The sequence below is a fragment of the Scyliorhinus torazame genome, chromosome 1 (genome assembly GCF_047496885.1).
Source record: "Scyliorhinus torazame isolate Kashiwa2021f chromosome 1, sScyTor2.1, whole genome shotgun sequence".
In the NCBI taxonomy this organism is placed as follows: domain Eukaryota; kingdom Metazoa; phylum Chordata; class Chondrichthyes; order Carcharhiniformes; family Scyliorhinidae; genus Scyliorhinus; species Scyliorhinus torazame.
Window position 1 is genome coordinate 128,526,260 of NC_092707.1, and position 20,314 is coordinate 128,546,573.

General features: G+C 49.0%; 1 protein-coding gene and 1 pseudogene across 7 annotated transcripts in view; one reads left to right on the forward strand and one right to left on the reverse strand.

Annotated features, from left to right (window-relative positions):
- Positions 1–20,314, forward strand: part of LOC140412215 (pumilio homolog 1-like) — a 208,390-nt gene that overhangs the window by 24,430 nt on the left and 163,646 nt on the right. The window lies entirely within an intron of this gene.
- LOC140412363 (rho-related GTP-binding protein RhoB-like) lies at positions 5,217–6,724 on the reverse strand (annotated as a pseudogene).

The window sequence follows — 20,314 nt, forward strand, 5'->3', positions numbered from 1 at the left end:
TATGGCTCCGCCTCTGGCTCCACCCACACCGGGGCATATATAGGCCGGCCTCTTGTGGGCAGCATTCATCTGTACGACTGACTCTGGCTAGGCAAGTTCACGACTAATAAAGCCTTATGTTCACTCGCTCTCGCTGTCTCTCTATGGATTGAAGGTACATCAGAGGTAAAAGAGGAGGGGGCGTGGCACTGTTAATTACGGAGTGCACAGTTGCAGAAAAGGAGGTAGTTGAGGAGGGTTTGTCTACTGAGTCAGTATGGGTGGAAGTCAGAAACAAGAAAGGAGCAGTCACTTTATTGGGTGTTTTCTATAGACCTGCCAATAGCAGCAGAGAGATGGAGGAACAGATTGGGCAGCAGATCTTGGAAAGGTGCAGAAGTAAGAGTTGTTGTCATGGGAGACTTCAACTTCCCTAATATTGACTGGAATCTCCTTACTGCAAATGGTTTAAATGGTGCAGAATTTGTCAGGTGTATACAGGAAGGTTTTCTGACTCAATATGTAGATGAGCCGACTAGGGGGAAGGCCACGGGGGAGGCCATATTGGACTTGGTGCTCGGCAACAAACCAGGCGCGGTGTCAGATGTCTCAGTGGGAGAGCATTTCGGTGACAGTGACCATAACTCTTTGGCCTTTACCATTGTCATGGAGAGGGATAGGAACAGACAGTATAGGAAGGTATTTAATTTGGGATGGGGAAATTATACTGCTATTAGACAGGAGCTGAGGAGCATAAAGTGGGAACAATTGTTCTTGGGGAAATGCACAACAGTAATGTGGGGGTTGTTTAAGAGCACTTCCTGCGAGTGCTGGATAGTTTTGTCCCACTGAGACGAGGAAGGAATGGTAAGGTGAAGGAGCCTTGGATGACTGGAGAAGTGGAGCTTCTAGTCAAGAGGAAGAAGGGAGCTTACGTAAGGTTGAGGAAGCAAGGATCTGGCATGAGTCTAGAGGGTGACAAAGTAGCCAGGAAGGAGCTCAAAAATGGACTTGGGAGAGCTAGAAGGGGTCATGAGAAAGCCCTGCTGGGAAGGATTAGGGAAAACCCCAAGGCATTCTACACTTATGTGAGAAATAAGAGGATGATCAGAGTGAGAGTAGGGCCGATCAGGGATAGTGGAGGGAATTTGTGCCTAGAGTCTGAGGAGATGGGGGAGGCCCTATATGAATATTTTGCTTCAGTATTCACTAGAGAGAGGGACCTTGTTGCTCATGAGAACAGTGTGAACCAGGTTAATAGACTCGAACAGGTTGATATTAAGAAGGGGGATGTTCTGGAAATTTTGAAAAGTCCCCTGGGCCTGACGGGATATACCCAAGGTTACTACGGGAAACGAGGGAGGAGAGTGCTGCACCGTGGTGATAACCTTTGCGTCCTCATTGTCCACTGGAGTAGTACCGGATGATTGGAGGGAGACGATTGTTGTTCCCCTGTTCAAGAAAGGGAATCGAGAAATCCCTGGGAATTACAGACCCATCTGTCTTACGTCTGTCATGAGCAAAATATTGGCAAGGATTCTGAGAGATAGGATTTATGATTATTTAGAAAAACATAGTTTGATAGTCAGCATAGCTTTGTGAGGGGCAGGTCATGCCTCACAAGCCTCATTGAATTCTTTGAGGATGTGACGTGACACATTGATGAAGGTCGGGCAGTGGATGTGGTGTATATGGATTTCAGTAAGGCATTTGATAAGGTTCCTCATGGTAGGCTCATTCAGAAAGTTAGGGGGCATGGGTTACAGGGAAATTTGGCTGTCTGGATACAGAATTGGCTGGCCGGAAGAAGACAGCGAGTGGTAGTGGATGGAAAGTATTCCGCCTGGAGGTCGGTGACCAGTGGTGTCCCGCAGGGATCTGTTCTGGGACCTCTGCTCTTTGTGGTTTTGATAAATGACTTGGATGAGGAAGTGGAAGGGTGGATTAGTAGGTTTGCCAATGACACGAAGGTTGGGGGAGTTGTAGATAGTGTTGAGGGCTGTTGCAGATTACACCAGGACATTGACAGGATGCAGAGCTGGGCTGAGAAGTGGCAGATGGAGTTTAACCTAGATAAATGTGAAGTGATTAATTTTGGAAGGTCGAATTTGAATGCTGAATACAGGGTTAAAGGCAGGATTCTTGGAAGTGTGGAGGAACAGAAGGATCTTGGGGTCCACGTACATAGACCCTCAAATTTGCCACCCAGGTAGATAGGGTTGTTAAGAAGGCATATGATTTGTTGGCTTTCATGAACAGGGGGATTGAGTTTAAGAGCCGTGAGGTTTTGCTGCAGCTTTATAAAATCCTAGTTAGACCGCACTTAGAATATTGTGTCCAGTTCTGGTCACCTCATTATAGGAAGGATGTGGATGCTTTGGAGAGGGTACAGAGAAGATTTACCAGGATGCTGTCTGGACTGGTAAAAGATTGAGGGAACTAGGGCTTTTCTTACTGGAACGAAGAAGGAAGAGAGGTGACGTGATAGAGGTGTACAAGGTGATGAGAGGCATGGATAGAGTGGATAGCCAGAAACTTTAACCCCAGGGCGGAAATGGCTGTCACGAGGGGACATAATTTTAAGGTGATTGGAGGAAGGTATAGGGGAGATGTCAGAGATAGGTTCTTTACACAGAGAGTGGTGGGTGCGTGGAATGTACTGCCAGCAGAGGTGGTGGAGTCGGAGTTATTCGGGACATTTAAGCGACTCTTGGACAGGCATGTGGACAGCAGTAAATTGAAGGAGTGTAGGTTAGGTTGATCTTCGATTAGGATAAATGGTCGGCACAACATCGTGGGCTGAAGGGCCTGTACTGCGCTGTACTGTTCTATGTTGTATGTTTATGAAACAGTATAATGAGAGTTTTTACATTGACCTGAGAGGACAGATAGGGCCTTGGTTTTAACATCTCGCCTGGAAGGTGGCACCTCTGCTGGTGCAGCACTCCAGGTACTGCACCAGGAGTGTCGGCCTGGATTATCCGCTTAAGTCTAGAGTAGGACTCGAGCCCGTGACCACCTGACACAGATTAGAATGCTGCTCACTAAACTGCAGCTTCTGAGTTATTGATAAGATGAAGGCGCACAGCTGTGATGTGTGTGCATCTGGGTAAAAACATTGGGACCATAATTGTTGTTCGACCATTGTATTGTTATAGCCATCAAGGGATTTGGATTCGGAGATTTCAGTTCCATCAGTTTGGGGCTGAATTTCAACCTTGAGGTTCAATCAACAGCACCTTTCAAATCTTCACGTCAATGGCCTGCGTGTTTGAGCACTGAAAGTGAATCTGTTGCGAAAACAACATGCTTGTAGAAAAAAAGCATGTTGTGTTTCAACCGAGCACTTTGTTTATTCCAAGTATTTATGGGGAAAGTCAGAAGAATGATTGAAAATCCAGGTGAAATCCCCATGAAAGCTCCCAGGAAACCTGTGCAGGTACGCATTCTGAAACTGGAGTTTGATCTGGTAAGTATCCACTGAACATTGCTATCTACTGACCCAATGCAAATAAAGAGGTTAATGTTTAACTCTAGTCTCACCGTATCAAAGAAAATATGGTAAAAGCTTACAGTACATAACTAAAACATTTTCGTCTCCCCCCACCTTCCCATCTAACGTACCTCCGTACCATTGGGGAGAGTGGTTGAGGTACCCGCCACTCCTGCTCCAAGTTAGCCTTTTCTGCTATCCAGTTTCTTGCCCATTGGGCGTCTTGCTGCATGTGGGCAGCACTGCAGTTAGTCTGCCTGGTCACAGAAACTCCCGAGATGGTTCAAACAACAGATGTCGGAGTTTGACTTTTCTATCAGACCTGCAAGCAAATACAGCTGAAGAGGATCCCCAACCCCTTCCTTTCATTCCTGGGTCTGATGGGTCTCCACATCTCACCTGCTGGGTCTCATGGCCTTTCCCTCACCTCACACTCGCCCCATCACCTCCGCGCCCCCCCCCCCCCCCCCCACCCCCAATCCCCCATGGTCCCTCTCATCTGGTTATTCGTCTCCTGCTCCCTGCCTTGTGAATGGCAGCCACTTCACCTCCATGAACCCCATTACCTGCCCCATAAGTTAACAGGCCTCTGGCATTGTTAGCGGAGCCGAAACCAGAAAGAATTCTAAAATGTGGAGAGCTGCTCACTTATCCTCCGCAGTGAACTTCCCCAACACAGTGGGGATCAAACTCTCGAGCCCTTCCTGGTCTGTGGGACCTAGTTGCCTGTTCGATAGTGTACAAAGCAAAGGGAGGGAAATGTGCAAATTGGCAGATTTGTAGGCAGAGCTATCACCTATTCCTTCTTCCTGGGACACTTAAACCTTCCCAGTGCCATTTTTCTATGTGGCTGTGTTTCTGGAACTGGCTGTTCCCTTTGCAACCGATCTGACATGCAATAATAAGTTCAAACTGGTGTCAAATGCTGTGTGTTCTCTTTTGGGAACTTGGATTGTCCTTTTGTTTGTCTTCCCATGCATCATTCGTCCAGGTGGACATTCCACATGCGGAAGGCCAGTGCTTTTTCCAAATAAATTTAGAATAGCCAATTCTTTTTTTTCCAATTAAGGGACAATTTAGCGTGGCCAACCCACCTACCCTGCACATCTTTGGGTGTGGGGGTGAGATCACGCAGACATGGGGAGACTGTGCAAACTCCACATGGACAGGGTTATTCAGGGCCATAAGGCAGCAGTGCAAACCACTATGCCACCGCGCCGCCCATTCAGAAGGTGAGTGCTGGTGGGATATTTGACCATGAGGGTATCACATCACAGGCCAACCCTTGTTCTCCAGCGCCTGCACACATTTCAGCAAAGATACCCCATGTGTGGCACTCAACGCCAGGGAAAAACCTGACTAATGTTAATGCAGATTAGCCCCCCGCCCCCCCCCCCCCCCGCCCCGCCCCCAAATCCCTCCACACTGCCCAATCCAACAGGAGTGGGACCAGATCTGTTGTTTAGCAGCTTCTCCAGTTGAAATTGGTTAACTCTGCAACGATAGCTCGGGGCAAGCCATGAAGTGACCCGGATCTGCCCCAACGCTGACTTCAGCTTTTACCTGGTGTGCAATGAGACGGTATAAATGAACTGATAATTAGCAGAACAAGCGCTCTAATTGTCGCAACCTTACTCGCCCTTTTATAAACAGGGGAAAGTATCCGATGAAACACTGAGGAATTTTTCCTACTTTTCCAACACTAGCAAACAGGCACGTCTGAGCATAAAAGCAGAAAATCCAGCCGGCTTATCCATTTAATGGGAAATATTGGTCACAAATAAGCCAACCGAACTGTAACATTGTCATCTAGTGTCCCACAAAATACTTTGCTTTACTTCTTAACAGAAAATGTCAATATGATTTTGAAGCTACTTGGAATGCTTGTTAAAAGGAGAAAGAAAGACTTGCATTTATATAGCACATATCATCTCAGGACTTCCCAAAGCACTTTACCGCTAATTAAAGATTTTGATCTAGACACTGTTGTAATTAAGGAAATGTGGCAGAGTTTCTGCATGCTTAGGTGCCGCAAACAGATAAATTAATTCCCCTGCTCTTCTTGGAAATGGTGCCAAGGGCTAATTTCACCTCCACCTGAGAGGGCAGTTGGGGCACTTCTTACAGTGCTGCCTTTCCTAAACTATCAGCAGAGCAGTGTCAGCCTGGATTTTGTTCTCAAGTCTCTAGAATGGGATTTGAACCCTCAACCGTGGGACTCAGAGGTAAGTGCTGACCACAAAGCCACAGCTGACCTCTTGTCTGACAAGTGTCGTAGTTCCCCCAGTGATTTTTATGGTTCCCCAGCCCACTTGGTTGAACAGTGTTCCAGCTCTGACACCTTAATAAGGTTTTTGCCTTTATGGAAAACTTGGTATTTTCACCAGTCCTAGTCCAGACCTCTTACATCAGTGCACACGCACAGCTGAAGCATCCCGGCTCCGTGGCTTTCAAGGTGACCCTGGTGGCAGTTTCAAAATCCTCCCTGATGCTGCCTTTAGTCTTTGCCGAGCATTCCAAGTAAGCATAGGCTCCGGCCCTTTCTGCCATGGCCCGGCCCTCTTCCCACCTCACAGGCTCCTACTTGATCCTGGCCACTTCCTTGCGGACCTGCTGGTCACCCCTCAGGTCCTTCTTGTTACCCACCAGCACCACGGGCACACCAGGGCAAAAGTGTTTGACCTCGGGCATCCACTTATCCGGGATGTTGCTCAGCGAGTCGGGGATGTCCACCGAGAAGCAGATCAGGATGACATCGGTGTCAGGATAGGGGTGGTTCTTAGAAGGGAGGAATTAAATCTGTTCAGTAACCAGTTTTATTTTGAAGATTTACTTCTGAGGAGTGTAGCTAGTTTTGGATCATGTGCGGCAAAATAAACTGGCAGTAAATATCCTTTTTCTTGATCACTGATTTGCAATGTTGCTGGTTCCTCTTGATCCCACAGCACCAGTTCCACTTGCCTTTGGTTCACCTCTATGTCAGCCACATAGGTCTCAAAGACAGTGGGGACATGGTCTTCAGGGAACTCATCCTTGCTTAGCACAAACAACAGGCTTGTTTTACCACAGCCACCGTCACCCACCACCACCAGCTTCCTCCTTAAGGTTGTCATGATCCTCTGTTGGTTTGCTGTCCAAAATGTCACGCTGCTCTTCCTAGGTGCGGAGGGGTGAAGGTGTTACAGGTGGAATTTCTGTTCAGTAAGAAAGCACAGTGTACAAGCAGAGATACATTTCTCGGTTGCAGCTAATGTACTCTCTGCGTATATTTCTGTGCTCCAGAGTCTGAAAAGCAAGTTGGAACTATCTGGGTTTTTATAGGCGGGTTGGAATGTTGATCTCCCATCAGATTCAACTAGTCATAGGAGTGAGCCAACACTTTGGATGTAATAAATAACATAAGGTGAAATGATTGGCCAGCGATAGAAAAAAGAATGACCAGCTGGGTACAAGCCTGCACTCTGGAATCAAACTTTGTGCATGCAGACTCTTGCTTTGTGGTGATTGGCAAAGTTAATGGTTCTGATTTAATTTTATGCAATAGCAAAACGCTACTCTTCAATGTTCTGCTGCTGTACTGGAATGGATTACGATATAAAAGCCGTGTGCATTCTCCCTTTAACTATCTTCCCCTGTAATTAGGGCTGTGCACACTGTGAAATCTTTGTTACCAGGCAAACTTATTTTCTAACTGGGCCAAAAGCAACCAAATTCCTTTTCTTTCGATGCTTTGGGATTCTGGGATTACTGGTACTGAAGTTTTTTTTGGAGATTGGCTGTTTATAATTTGTCTCACTAGTTTATGGGCCTGATATTCCGAGCCTGGATGTCGGGAAGATAGAGTAAAGCATACCTTAGGCCTCTGAGCCTGAGAATGTGCTGGGCAGGACTATCGGTGTAGCCTGTTTGTGGGTAGTCCCCCCCACCCCCCCACCCCCATCCCGTCTAACACGAGGTGCTGAAGCCCAGTTGCAGCTGTCTTTCTGATAAGACATTAAACCGAGGCCCAATTGAATATCTCCCATGGCAAACTTTTGAAGTAGAGCGGAGCGTTGTTCTCCATCTCCTGACCAATATTTAATCCCTCAACCAACATCAATTTTTTTAAAAATAGTAGCTACTCTGAGCACATAGCATGTCAGGCAGTATCTGTGGAGAAACCAGCAGCGGTAATGTTTCCCGTTGACGGCCTCTCATCATACCATTCTGACAGAAGGCTATCTCAAAACATTATCTCTCTCTCCCTTTCTCCGTGGAGGCTGCCTGAGCCGCTGAATATTTTCAGCGTTTTCTGTTTTCGTATCAGATTTCTGGCATCTGCAGTAGTTTATTTTTGTACCGCTTATAAAATCTGATTATTTGGCCAGAATCTCATGACTGTCTTTTGGAGCTGGCTGTGTGCAAATTAGTTTCCACATTTCCTACATTACATACAAATTAGGAGTAGGCCACTTGGCCCATCGATCCTGCTCCGTCATTCAATAAGATCATGGCTGGTCTGATTGTAACCTCAACCCCACAAGGATAACGTATCATCCCCCCACCCCCCCTTGTTAATCAAGAATCTATCTAGCTCGGCCTTAAAATATTCAAACATTCTCCTTCCACACCGCTTTTGAGGAAGAGAGTTTCAGAGACTGACTAACCTCGGAGAGAAAATAAATTCTCATCTCTCTCTTAAATGAGCAACCCCTTATTTTTAAACAGTGACTCCCCTAGTTCTAGATTCTCCGACAAGAGGAAATGTCCTCTCCATATCCACCATGTCGATTACCACAGTGACATGCACTTCATTGGTGGTAAAGGGCTTGGGGGCATCTTGGGATTGTGAAAGGTGCTACAGAAATGCAATTTCTTCCCCGTGTATCTCACTCCTGCGTGAGGTGGTGGAATTATGAGGCAAACCCCTGGCTAAGTTTGGCTATTCGAACTAGCCTGAGGAAATTATATTTGTTCTCCCCATGTTTGGAAGAGCAGTCCTGAGCGGTTCTTTAAAAGACTACCCCCCCATTTGCACCACAACACGCCTAGACCATGTAATGTAACTCTTTGGCAAGTGTTTTGTCATCTATTCTAATATCTCCTTATGTGACTCGGTGTCAAATTTCTGTTTGATCGCTCTAGCAAAAGTAACTTGGAACGTTTGACTATGTTTTTGACTAGCGAGGAAGGATCTAAAGAGAGAGCTAAGACGAGCAAGGAGGGGACATGAGAAGTATTTGGCAGGAAGGATCAAGGAAAACCCAAAAGCTTTCTATAGGTATGTCAGGAATAAGCGAATGACTAGGGAAAGAGTAGGACCAGTCAAGGACAGGGATGGGAAATTGTGTGTGGAGTCTGAAGAGATAGGCGAGATACTAAATGAATATTTTTCGTCAGTATTCACTCAGGAAAAAGAGAATGTTGTGGAGGAGAATGCTGAGTCCCAGGCTAATAGAATAGATGGCATTGAGGTACGTAGGGAAGAGGTGTTGGCAATTCTGGACAGGCTGAAAATAGATAAGTCCCCGGGACCTGATGGGATTTATCCTAGGATTCTATGGGAGGCCAGGGAAGAGATTGCTGGACCTTTGGCTTTGATTTTTATGTCATCATTGGCTACAGGAATAGTGCCAGAGGACTGGAGGACAGCAAATGTGGTCCCTTTGTTCAAAAAGGGGAGCAGAGACAACCCCGGCAACTATAGACCGGTGAGCCTCACGTCTGTAGTGGGTAAAGTCTTGGAGGGGATTATAAGGGACAAGATTTATAATCATCTAGATAGGAATGATATGATCAGGGATAGTCAGCATGGCTTTGTGAAGGGTAGGTCATGCCTCACAAACCTTATTGAGTTCTTTGAGAAGGTGACTGAACAGGTAGACGAGGGTAGAGCAGTTGATGTGGTGTATATGGATTTCAGCAAAGCGTTTGATAAGGTTCCCCACGGTAGGCTATTGCAAAAAATACGGAGGCTGGGGATTGAGGGTGATTTAGAGATGTGGATCAGAAATTGGCTAGCTGAAAGAAGACAGAGGGTGGTGGTTGATGGGAAATGTTCAGAATGGAGTTCAGTCACAAGTGGAGTACCACAAGGATCTGTTCTGGGGCCGTTGCTGTTTGTCATTTTTATCAATGACCTAGAGGAAGGCACAGAAGGGTGGGTGAGTAAATTTGCAGATGATACTAAAGTCGGTGGTGTTGTCGATAGTGTGGAAGGATGTAGCAGGTTACAGAGGGATATAGATAAGCTGCAGAGCTGGGCTGAGAGGTGGCAAATGGAGTTTAATGTAGAGAAGTGTGAGGTGATTCACTTTGGAAGGAATAACAGGAATGCGGAATATTTGGCTAATGGTAAAGTTCTTGAAAGTGTGGCTGAGCAGAGGGATCTAGGTGTCCATGTACATAGATCCCTGAAAGTTGCCACCCAGGTTGATAGGGTTGTGAAGAAGGCCTATGGAGTGTTGGCCTTTATTGGTAGAGGGATTGAGTTCCGGAGTCGAGAGGTCATGTTGCAGCTGTACAGAACTCTGGTCCGGCCGCATTTGGAGTATTGCGTACAGTTCTGGTCACCGCATTATAGGAAGGACGTGGAGGCTTTGGAGCGGGTGCAGAGGAGATTTACCAGGATGTTGCCTGGTATGGAGGGAAATTCTTATGAGGAAAGGCTGACGGACTTGAGGTTGTTTTCGTTGGAGAGAAGAAGGCTAAGAGGAGACTTAATAGAGGCATACAAAATGATCAGGGGGTTGGATAGGGTGGACAGTGAGAGCCTTCTCCCGCGGATGGATATGGCTGGCACGAGGGGACATAACTTTAAACTGAGGGGTAATAGATATAGGACAGAGGTCAGAGGTAGGTTCTTTACGCAAAGAGTAGTGAGGCCGTGGAATGCCCTACCTGCTACAGTAGTGAACTCGCCAACATTGAGGGCATTTAAAAGTTTATTGGATAAACATATGGATGATAATGGCATAGTGTAGGTTAGATGGCTTTTGTTTCGGTGCAACATCGTGGGCCGAAGGGCCTGTACTGCGCTGTATTGTTCTATGTTCTATGTTCTATGTGAAAGGTGCTATATAAATTCAAAATGTTGTTGTGCACCAAAGTGGGCAGCTCAGTAGCACAGTTGTTAACACTTGCTTCACTGCGCCAGAGTCCCAGGTTCGATGCCCGCTTGGGTCACTCTCTATGCGGAATCTGCACGTTCTCCCCGTGTCTGTGTGTGTTTCCTCCGGGCGGTTTCCTTTACAAGGCCCGAAAGACGTGCTGTTAGGTGAATTGGGCGCTCTGAATTCTCCCTCTGTGAAACCAAACAGGAGCCGGAGTGTGGCGACTGGGGGCTTTTCACAGTAACTTCATTGCAGTGTTAATGTAAGCCTACTTGTGACAATAATAAGGATTATTATTATTAAGTGTGCCCAGTTCCCCCAACCCCAGCGTAAGTGACTGTCTTCAGGGAGAAGAGACGGCGCAAACCCTTCCGGAAATTAAATAGAAAATCCGTTTGACATCTTGTAACATAACGTTCTTGATAATAACTTAGCAGGAGGTTATGAGTTCGCAGTTCTGCATTTGCCAATTGTTTGGCTTGCAAACGGGGAATGACTGCACGTACACAGAACCACCGGGGCTTCAAAAGGCAGCAAACAACTGCTTCCATTGTGCACTTCCTTTTATTTAGATTTCCCTTTTCACCATTCAGCCACACGGCTGTGAAAGCTCTCCAGTCGCAGGCAGAAATTACAACTTGACGGGGACGGCGGGGTTCTTATCCACACCCCCTCCCTCCTCCCGCGGCCAACACAAAAAAAACGGAACTTGTGAAACAAGGGAGAGGAAGAAAAAAAAAAATCTCCCAAGAAGAAAATGTCTGATCAGAGTCTAAACCCAACCCCCCCCCCCCTCGCCTCTCCTACATCCCTCTCTCCCCCCCCCCCCCAGATCAGAGGGATGAAGGAATCAGAAGGCAGGACACTTTGCTGTACTTGGAGCTGCTGATAAGGGGACATTTTGAGTCTGTGTCAAGCCACTGCCCGACCGTGTGAACTGCTACCCCGCCGTCGCCGACCGCGTTTGCCCTGTGCCTGCCTCACATGGAATAAAACATTCAAATACTGCGAAGTTCTGATCCATCGGTAATGCAGAAAGAGAAAATGTTATTTTTTTGTGTCAGTATCTGGGAGGAGTTCCAAGGCAGGTTAATATTCGGGATCCTCTTTATTTATTCATGTTGTTTTCCTGTGGGGGCAGGGGGGGGGGGGGGGGTAGAGAAAGGACTGTTCTGACGAAGGAGCTGAGCCCAAAATACTGACCTCCCTTTCATTCAGTGATGGTTAAAAACCCTAAAGATGTGGCCAGGCTGTTTATATTTTCTTGACAACAAACAGCCTCGGCCAAACAGTTTTGCCCAGGGATTTTGCAAAAAGTGGCTTTATTTCAGATGTTTAAATTGGAATCCAAAATCGTAAACGCCCCTCTCACTTCAGTCCTTTTAAACGCTGACTGAGCCGGGCACCTCCCTGCAACATTTATCAATTTTCCCATTTTTGTTTGGTATCAGGGTCCGGGGGGCGGGAGTTGTGCGTGGAGTAGAGTGGGAACGATGAGAGAATCGCTGATTAATAGCCCTCTTCGCCCCCCCCCCCCAAGAATGGCTACAATTTCCAAAAATACCATGCCCCCCCCCAAAAAAAAGATATCGTGGCTCTTCCTTGAAGTTCTCTGCAACAACAAAGGAATTTACTTTTCTAAGTTTGAATCAGTGACCTTTGCCAACATGGGCAAGGGCTTGTCCATTAAAAGGTTCATCTTACAATTTAAACCAGAATTCTGCAAAATTACGAAATTCCAAGTTTGAATCCGAAAGAGACTGTAAACAAACCCCCTCCCATCTTGGGAGTTGGCGAGGAGGGAAAGAAAGAAAGGGCTTTTTGTGAATCGAGGGTTGATTATCTGGTCGAAATATCCCATCAATTTGAATAACAACTTGTTCACTCTAGAGGTTATTTGTGTTAAATAGAGATTGATGACCTGTACAAATTCTAAATGCCCCCCCCCCCCACCCAGTAAACTGGCAATTAATAATTAATGTTCAAATCAACCAATTTGAAGAGATTACAGTGTCACCCCGCCCCCTGCCAAACACCAACCCCCACCCCCCTCTGCAACTTACTGGTTTGCATGCTAGTGAGGAGAAAACTCACTGCCCCTCCTCCCCAGACACATTACTCCAGCGCGGTGTTGATTAGTATTTGGAGAAGGGGGGTGGAGAGTGTTACATGGGTTGTGTGTGGACCCATGTTACTGAGAGCACAGTGGTCAGCGCTTTTGTTAGTTAATTGTGGCTTCCTCTGACTCTCGACTGATTGAGTCTGGCCCGGGCAGGCGGTGCAGTGTGAGTGTTATATATATATATATATATATTTTCTTGAGGGCTTTCCTTTGTGACTAAAGAGTTAAATGATCCGACCGCATTTCTTTGTTTCGGTTGTCACTTCTTACCTTCTGTTGCAAAATGAAAGCGGCGCTCGGCAGCGCCGCACGCAGGCGAGATACCTTACTGCAGGCTGCTCCCTGCACCTCAAAAGAGCTGGGTAGGGCAAGAAAGCTACCCCCCCAGTCCGCAGCTGAGCAAACAAAAATAATATGATTTCAGCCCATCGGGTAAATTTGAAATCGTAATTTGGAATGGTTGGCCTATTCTATCGTTGCTGACCATAAAATAACTCCATCTAATTCCAATTCTCCGGATTTGTAGGTTATGGACTTTTTAAGTGCTTGTTAATATCCTTTAAGTGCAGCAAGCGTTTCTGCCTCTCACACCATCTCCGGCCTCCACCACACTCTAGATAATCATTCTGGTAATAACTTTAAATCCATGCTGCTCTTTCTGTTAAGGGAAAATAAGTCTTTCCTATTCACTCAATCTAGGCCCCTCACCCCCTATTGATGTTGTGCCTTCAGCTGCCTGGGCCCTATACCCTGGAATTCCCTCCCTAAGCCTCCACCTCTTTCTCTTAAGATGTTATTTTAAAAAACAATTGCTATCTTGCCCTAATATCCCCACCTGTAACAGATTCAAATGACACTATTGTGAAATATCTTGCAGCATTAAAGGCACTATATAAATTGGAAGTTGTTGTCACAAAAATTACAGAATTGTTATGCTGCAAAAGGGGAGGTTATTCAGCCCATCGCCTACATCGGCTCTCTGAATGAGTTAGTGCCAGGGTAACCCTGCACATTGCTCCTATTCTGGTAATCATCCAATGCCCTCTTGACTGCCTCGATTGAACCTGACTTCACCGCACATCCAGGCAGTGCATTCCCGACCCGATCTACTCGCTTTGTAAAAAAGTTTTTTCTCACATCGCATTTGCTTCTTTTGTAAATCACTTTGAATCTGTGACCTCTCATTCTTGATTCTTTTATGAGCAGGAACAGTTTCTCCCTATCTACTCTGTTTAGTCCAGTCATGACTCTGAACACCTCTATTAAACCTGCTCTTGGCCTTCTCCCTAAGGAGAACATTCTCAACCTGTCAACTTCTCCAATCTAGCTTGATAACTGAAGTTTCTCATCCTTGGAACCATTCTTGTACTCCTCTTCTGCACTCTCTCCAATGCATTCAGACCCTTCCTATAGTGTGGTAGCCAGAACTGTACACAATGGGCACGATCCAACGGCCACACTGTACCCGACAAACAGTTCGCCGCGGCACAGCATGGCCGATGAAAGCTGCAAGACCTTGCTCCCGGGATCTACCCAGCTTGCCAGGCCTCGCAAGATCCAACGCACTCTCGCGAGACGTTGCTATGTAAGTCCCGCCTACAATGGACAGGATCACTTTTTGACAAATCTGCATATTAGAGTGAGGCCTTAAGCCTTACTCTAATGTGCAGATTCCCGAGGTAACTGAGGCTTTGGGATCCAACCCCTTTGCTTCAGAGACCTTAGGTGAGTGCCCGTTCAGCACCGGTCCCCTCTAATGGGAACCAGAGGGAATGGCACTCGTGTGGGTCTCCCAGGGGATCAGAGCCCTCAGTTGGATGCCCTTTGGCAGGGTGGTGCCCTGGCCACCTTGGCAGTGTCACTTGGGTGCCAGCCTGGTACTGCCAAGGTGGCTCTGCAAGCTGGCAGGGGCACCTTACTGCCAAGCTGGAATTTGTTGCGTGCTATCGGGTCAGGGTTGCCCGGTGTGGATTGGGGGGGGGGGGGGGGAAGAGGGGGGGATCCTCTCATTGTGCATTTGGGCTGGGAGGGAGGTCAGGGATCGTTTTGGGGGCTTTGGAAATTGGTGGTCTCCCGATCTCTCGCTGCACAGGGGAGTTCCAGCGAGCAGAGCTCCCCACTACAAAATAGAGCTATGTGTGGCCTCAGCCGAGCATTCCCCATTCAGGCCCTTATTCAGCACTAGTCGCACTGCGAGCGCCGGGAAACATGCGGCTAAACACGCTCACTACGGAACCTGGTTCCTTTTTGGGAGAATCATACCTAATGTTCCAGCTAAGGTCTAACTAGTGACTTGTGTAAGTTCAGCATAACCTTCTTTTGCTTGTACTCTTGCCAAGGGAAAAGTGAAAATAATTGTTTCTGAGATGAACAGAAAACAGACCTTGGGAGTTGATTGTCACTCAGCGCTCCCGTTGTTTATTAGATTTGTGGAGAGTGTTTTTTAAAAAATTTAGAGTAGCCAATTATTTTTCTTTTCCAATTCAGGGACAATTTAGAATGGCTAATCCACCTAACCAGCACATATTTGGGTTGTGAGGGTGAAACCCATGCAGACACGGGGAGAATGTGCAAACTCCACATGAACTGTGACCCAGGGCCGGGATTCGAACCTGGGTCCTCAGCGCCACAGCCACGGTGCTAACCACTGTGCCACATGCCGCTCTCTTTGGAGAGTGTTAAGACACCCCGGGCCAGTGCACAGTCAATTTTAACCCCACTTGATCCGGAGTTGCAACACGGTTGAATTAACTTTTATTTTAAAATACCCGAGGTCTTTGGCTGCCCATTAACTACAGTCACCAGGTTTGTAAATTTAAACATGATTAACTCTTTATTATTTTTTTTCCCAATTAAGGGGCAATTTAGTATGGCCAATCCACCTAACCAGCGCATCTTTGGCTTGTAGGGGTGAAACCCACACAAACAAGGGGAGAATGTGCAAACTCCACACGGGCGGTGACCCAAGGCTGGGATTCGAACCCGGGTCCTCAGCTCCGTAGTCCCAGTGCTAACCACTGTGCTACCGTGCTGCCCTAACTCTTTATTATTAACAGTAACTACAATTAAATAGGCAACCAGTACAACCAGTTAATTATTATCTAATCTCTAACCCCTCCACCCTCTATATACACACTGAGACAAACAAACACAGGGGAACGGGGGCGTAAAATAATGATGAAAGTGAAAGAATAAGATTCTTTGTGTCGGATGGATGTTAGCTTGTAATCGTTTTCACTGTAGACTCACAGAAACAGCAGGCAGCCAGCATTTGAGAGAGAGGGGGGAGAGAGAGATTCGGAATCTTTCGCTGTCAGTTGCCAGGCAGAATACTGTCCCTGGCCAATCCATTGGTCACCAGGCAACGAATTGAAACAAACCCCCCCAATCTCTTGGGTGCCATAAAGTCTAGGTTCTTCTGTCCAAAATACAAAACTTTAAGAGGCCGGTATTCTGGCCTTTGCGTCCCTGGTAGCCCGGCGGAGGATCTTGCTCATGTGCAAGGACGTGAAGCCCCCCAGTGTGGAAGCCTGGATAAATGACATGGCAGGGTTCATTACGCTGGAGAGGATAAAGTTTGCCTTGAGAGGGTCTGCGCAGGGGTTCTTCAGGCGGTGGCAACCGTTCCTAGACTATTTGGGGCAGCACGGTAGCATTGTGGATAGCACAATTGCTTCACAGCTCCAGGGTCCCAGGTTCGATTCCGGCTTGGATCACTGTCTGTGTGGAGTCTGCACGTTCTCCCCGTGTGTGCGTGGGTTTCCTCCGGGTGCTCCGGTTTCCTCCCACAGTTCAAAGATGTGCAGGTTAAGTGGATTGGCCATGATAAATTGCCCTTAGTGTCCACAATTGCCCTTAGTGTTGGGTGGGGTTGCTGGGTTATGGGGATAGGATGGAGGTGTTGACCATGGGTAGAGTGCTCTTTCCAAGAGCTGGTGCAGACTTGATGGGCCGAATGGCCTCCTTCCGCACTGTAAATTCTATGATCTCGCGAAGCGTTAGAATGAGGTCGGTCAACAGCAGCAGCAACGCGGGGGGGGGGGTGGATTGGGGGGGCGGATTTGGGGGGGGGCGGGGGGGCGGATTTGGGGGGGGGCGGATTTAGGGGGGAGCGGGGGGGCAGATTTGGGGGGCGGGGGGGCAGATTTGGGGGGGGGTTGATTTGGGGGGGCGGGGGAGGGGCGGATTTGGGGGGGCGGATTTGGGGGGGCGGATTTGGGGGGGGCGGGGGGCGGATTTGGGGGGGCGGATTTGGGGGGGGGCAGGTGGCGGGGTGGTCGGATTTGGGGGGGGGGGGATTTGGGGGGGGCGGATTTGGGGGGGGCAGGGGGCGGGGGGGTCGGATTTGGGGGGGCGGGGGGGTGGGGGGCAGGGGGCGGGGGGGTCGGATTTGGGGGGGGCGGGGGCGGGGCGGATTTGGGGGGGGCGGGGGGGCGGATTTGGGGGGGGCGGGGGGGCGGATTTGGGGGGGGGCGGATTTGGGGGGGGCGGGGGGCGGATTTGGGGGGGGCGGGGGGGGTGGGCGGGGGGGCGGATTTGGGGATTGCGGGGGGGGTGGGGGGCGGGGGGGCAGATTTGGGGGTGTGGGGGGGGCGGGGGGGCGGATTTGGGGGGGGCGGGGGGCGGATTTCGGGGGGCGGATTTGGGGGGGGGCGGATTTGGGCGGGGGGCGGATTTTGGGGGGGGCGGGGGGCGGATTGGGGGGGCGGGGGGGCGGATTTGGGGGGGGCGGGGGGCGGATTTGGGGGGGGGCGGATTTGGGGTGGGGGCGGGGGGTGCGGATTTGGGGGGGCCGGGGGGGCGGATTTGGGGGGGGCAGGGGGGCGGATTTGGGGTGGGGCGGCGGGGGCGGATTTGGGGTGGGGCGGGGGGGCGGATTTGGGGGGGGTCGGATTTGGGGGGGGCGGATTTGGGGGGGGCGGATTTGCGGGGGGGGCGGGGGCGGATTTGCGGGGGGCGGATTGGGGGGGGGCGGATTGCGAGGGGGGCGGATTGGGGGGGGGCGGATTGCGAGGGGGGCGGATTTGGGGGGGGGCGGATTTGGGGGGGGGCAGATTGGGGGGGGCAGATTGGGGCGGGGGGGCGGATTTGGGCGGGCGGGGGAGGGTTTTTTCCCTAGGGGTACGTGTAAAAAAGCATATGGGAGGGTTATTGTGTGCGGGAGAAACCCATTGTGTAAGTCCTGTAGTATGTTTGATTGATATGTTTATGTTCTGTTCTTTTCTCTTTCTCTTTTCTGTCACGGGGGGGGGGGGGTTTAATTGGTTGAAAATTTTTGTTGGAAAAACTTTGAATAAACATTTTTTAAAAAAATACAAAACTTTAAAACACAGTATACTATTATGGCACATTGAGCAAATAAAAGAAATAGGAACTAAGCAAATCAACAAGGAGGGTCTTTACAAGAGTAAGGGGACAGAACAGTCCCTTCCATCTGGTTATACAGGCATAATAGAAGGATAAAAAATCAGAACTATATACAAATAAATAGCGAAGAGAAGAGTCATGGGCAGAATTCTCTGTTAATGGGGCTATGTCCCCACGCCCGTGAAAAAACAGGCGCAAATTACTCTGGACTTTCCTGGAGAACGTTCAGAGTGATTCTCCGTTTTGAAGGGGGCTTGCAGGGCTCCGGAGTAGTCCATCCAGCTCCGGCTGCGGTTACGGGCCCTGCACTTCCGGCCGCGGGTCCGCGCATGCGCACGGCAGCCGCCTGCGGTGGCGGTCCGTGCAACATGGCGGACCCACACAGCAAGCCAGCTCCAACAATATGCCCCCTCCCAAATCACGCGCGCCCGCCGATCGGTGGCCCCCGTTCGGAACCCTGGCAGTCCTGGAGGCCCACCCCAGGTGACTGATCTCCCCGCCCCCCTCACCAGGGCGGCCACTGACTGTGTCCACAGCCGCCACACCTGAGTATCCGCCGAGTGGAACCATGAGGGAACCACGCCGGCGGGAACTCGGCCAGCTGCCGGCTGAGAATCGCCGCGGGAGCCTCTTTCAATGGCCCCCGACAGGCGACGTGTCAACCGCGCGCGACTGGCGACGATTCTCCGGTCCGCGGAGAATCGCCGGAAGGCGTCGGACCCGATTGCGATTTTGGCGTGGAGGCTCAGAGAATCCCGCCCTTAATGTTTCCTCACCTTCCCCATGAGATGAAAGGGGACCCATTTGGCCCACCTCGTTCCTTTTGACTGGAAATACCCCACACTGTTCGGCCCCCACCTCCCCCCACACCCCGGCAATCCTTGTCATCATGGGAGGGGGAGGCAGTGACATGATGGTAATGAACTAGACTAGTAATCCAGAGACCCGGGCCTGTGCTCTGGAGACACTGGTTCAAATCCCACCACGGAATTGCAAGTTAGCCTCAGTACTGGCGGCCATGCTGCCGTGTGTAGTTTGCACATTCTCCCCGTGTTTGCGTGGGTTTCACCCCCACAACCCAAAGATGTGCAGGCTGGGTGGATTGGCCATGCTAAATTGCCCCTTAATTGGAAAAAATGAATTGGGTACTCAAATTTTTTTTAAAAAAGTACTGGTGGCCATGAAACTATCATCAATTGATGTAAAAACCCATCTGAAACCCATCCCACTGTCTTTACCTGGTCTGGCATAGATGTGACTCCAGCTGCAGAATTCTTCATCGGCGGAATCCTCCGCTTCGCCAGCAGCGCACTCGCGCCCGCTAGTTTCCTGACAGCCTGGGATGGCCACAATGAGAAACATAGTTGGCTGGCTGTGTGCTGTCGGCGGGGGTGCACCGTGCTGGAAAACGTGGCTGGCGGGTCGCAGAATCCAGCCCCAGATCTCCAGCAATGTGGTTATCTCTGAAATGGCCCAACTTGCACCAAGCCGCTACAAAGTCCAAAAAGAACGAAACCAGGCAGACCGCCCAGCTTTGACCTTGGCACTTTTGGGACAAAATGCTGGACTGCGTTTTGTGGGTGTAGCTAGACCGACTGGACTGCAGCAGTTCAAGAAAGTGAATATCCACCACTCTCTCGAAGATAATTAGGGATGGGCAATAAGTGCTGGCCTAGCCAGTGACGTCCACATTCAGTGAAAGAATAAATAAAAATGTCCATTTTGTCCCCCCTCCTCCACTTTATCTGGGAACCCATTCCTCGAGTCTTTGTGTGAGGAAGAACTTTCTCATATGTCTGTTCTAAAATGTACTTTTAACTGTTTGGGCCACAATTTAATTTGCAGCAAATATTCCCAACTTAACTCTCCCTGACTATTTTATAAACCTCTCGGCCATCTTCGTTCTTGGCTGAAAAGTCTGTGTGTCACCGGTCTTTGCTCATTCTTCAGATTCTCGACACTACATTATCAATTATTAGGCTCTTCTCAACAACAAACGTTTGCATTTTTACAGAAACTTTTATGTGGTAAAATGTCCCAAGACACTTTACGAGTATGTTATCCCCAAACATTTGAGATTTAGACACAGGAGACATCCGGACAGATGACCAACAGCTTGATCAAAGAGGTAATATTTAAGAAGTTTCTTAAAAAGAAAAGAGAGAAAAAGACAAGAGATTTTTATGGAGGGAATTCCAAAGATTTGGACACAGGCAGCTGATATGTGGCCAGATGTGTGAAGGGCATTAAATAGTTTTTTTA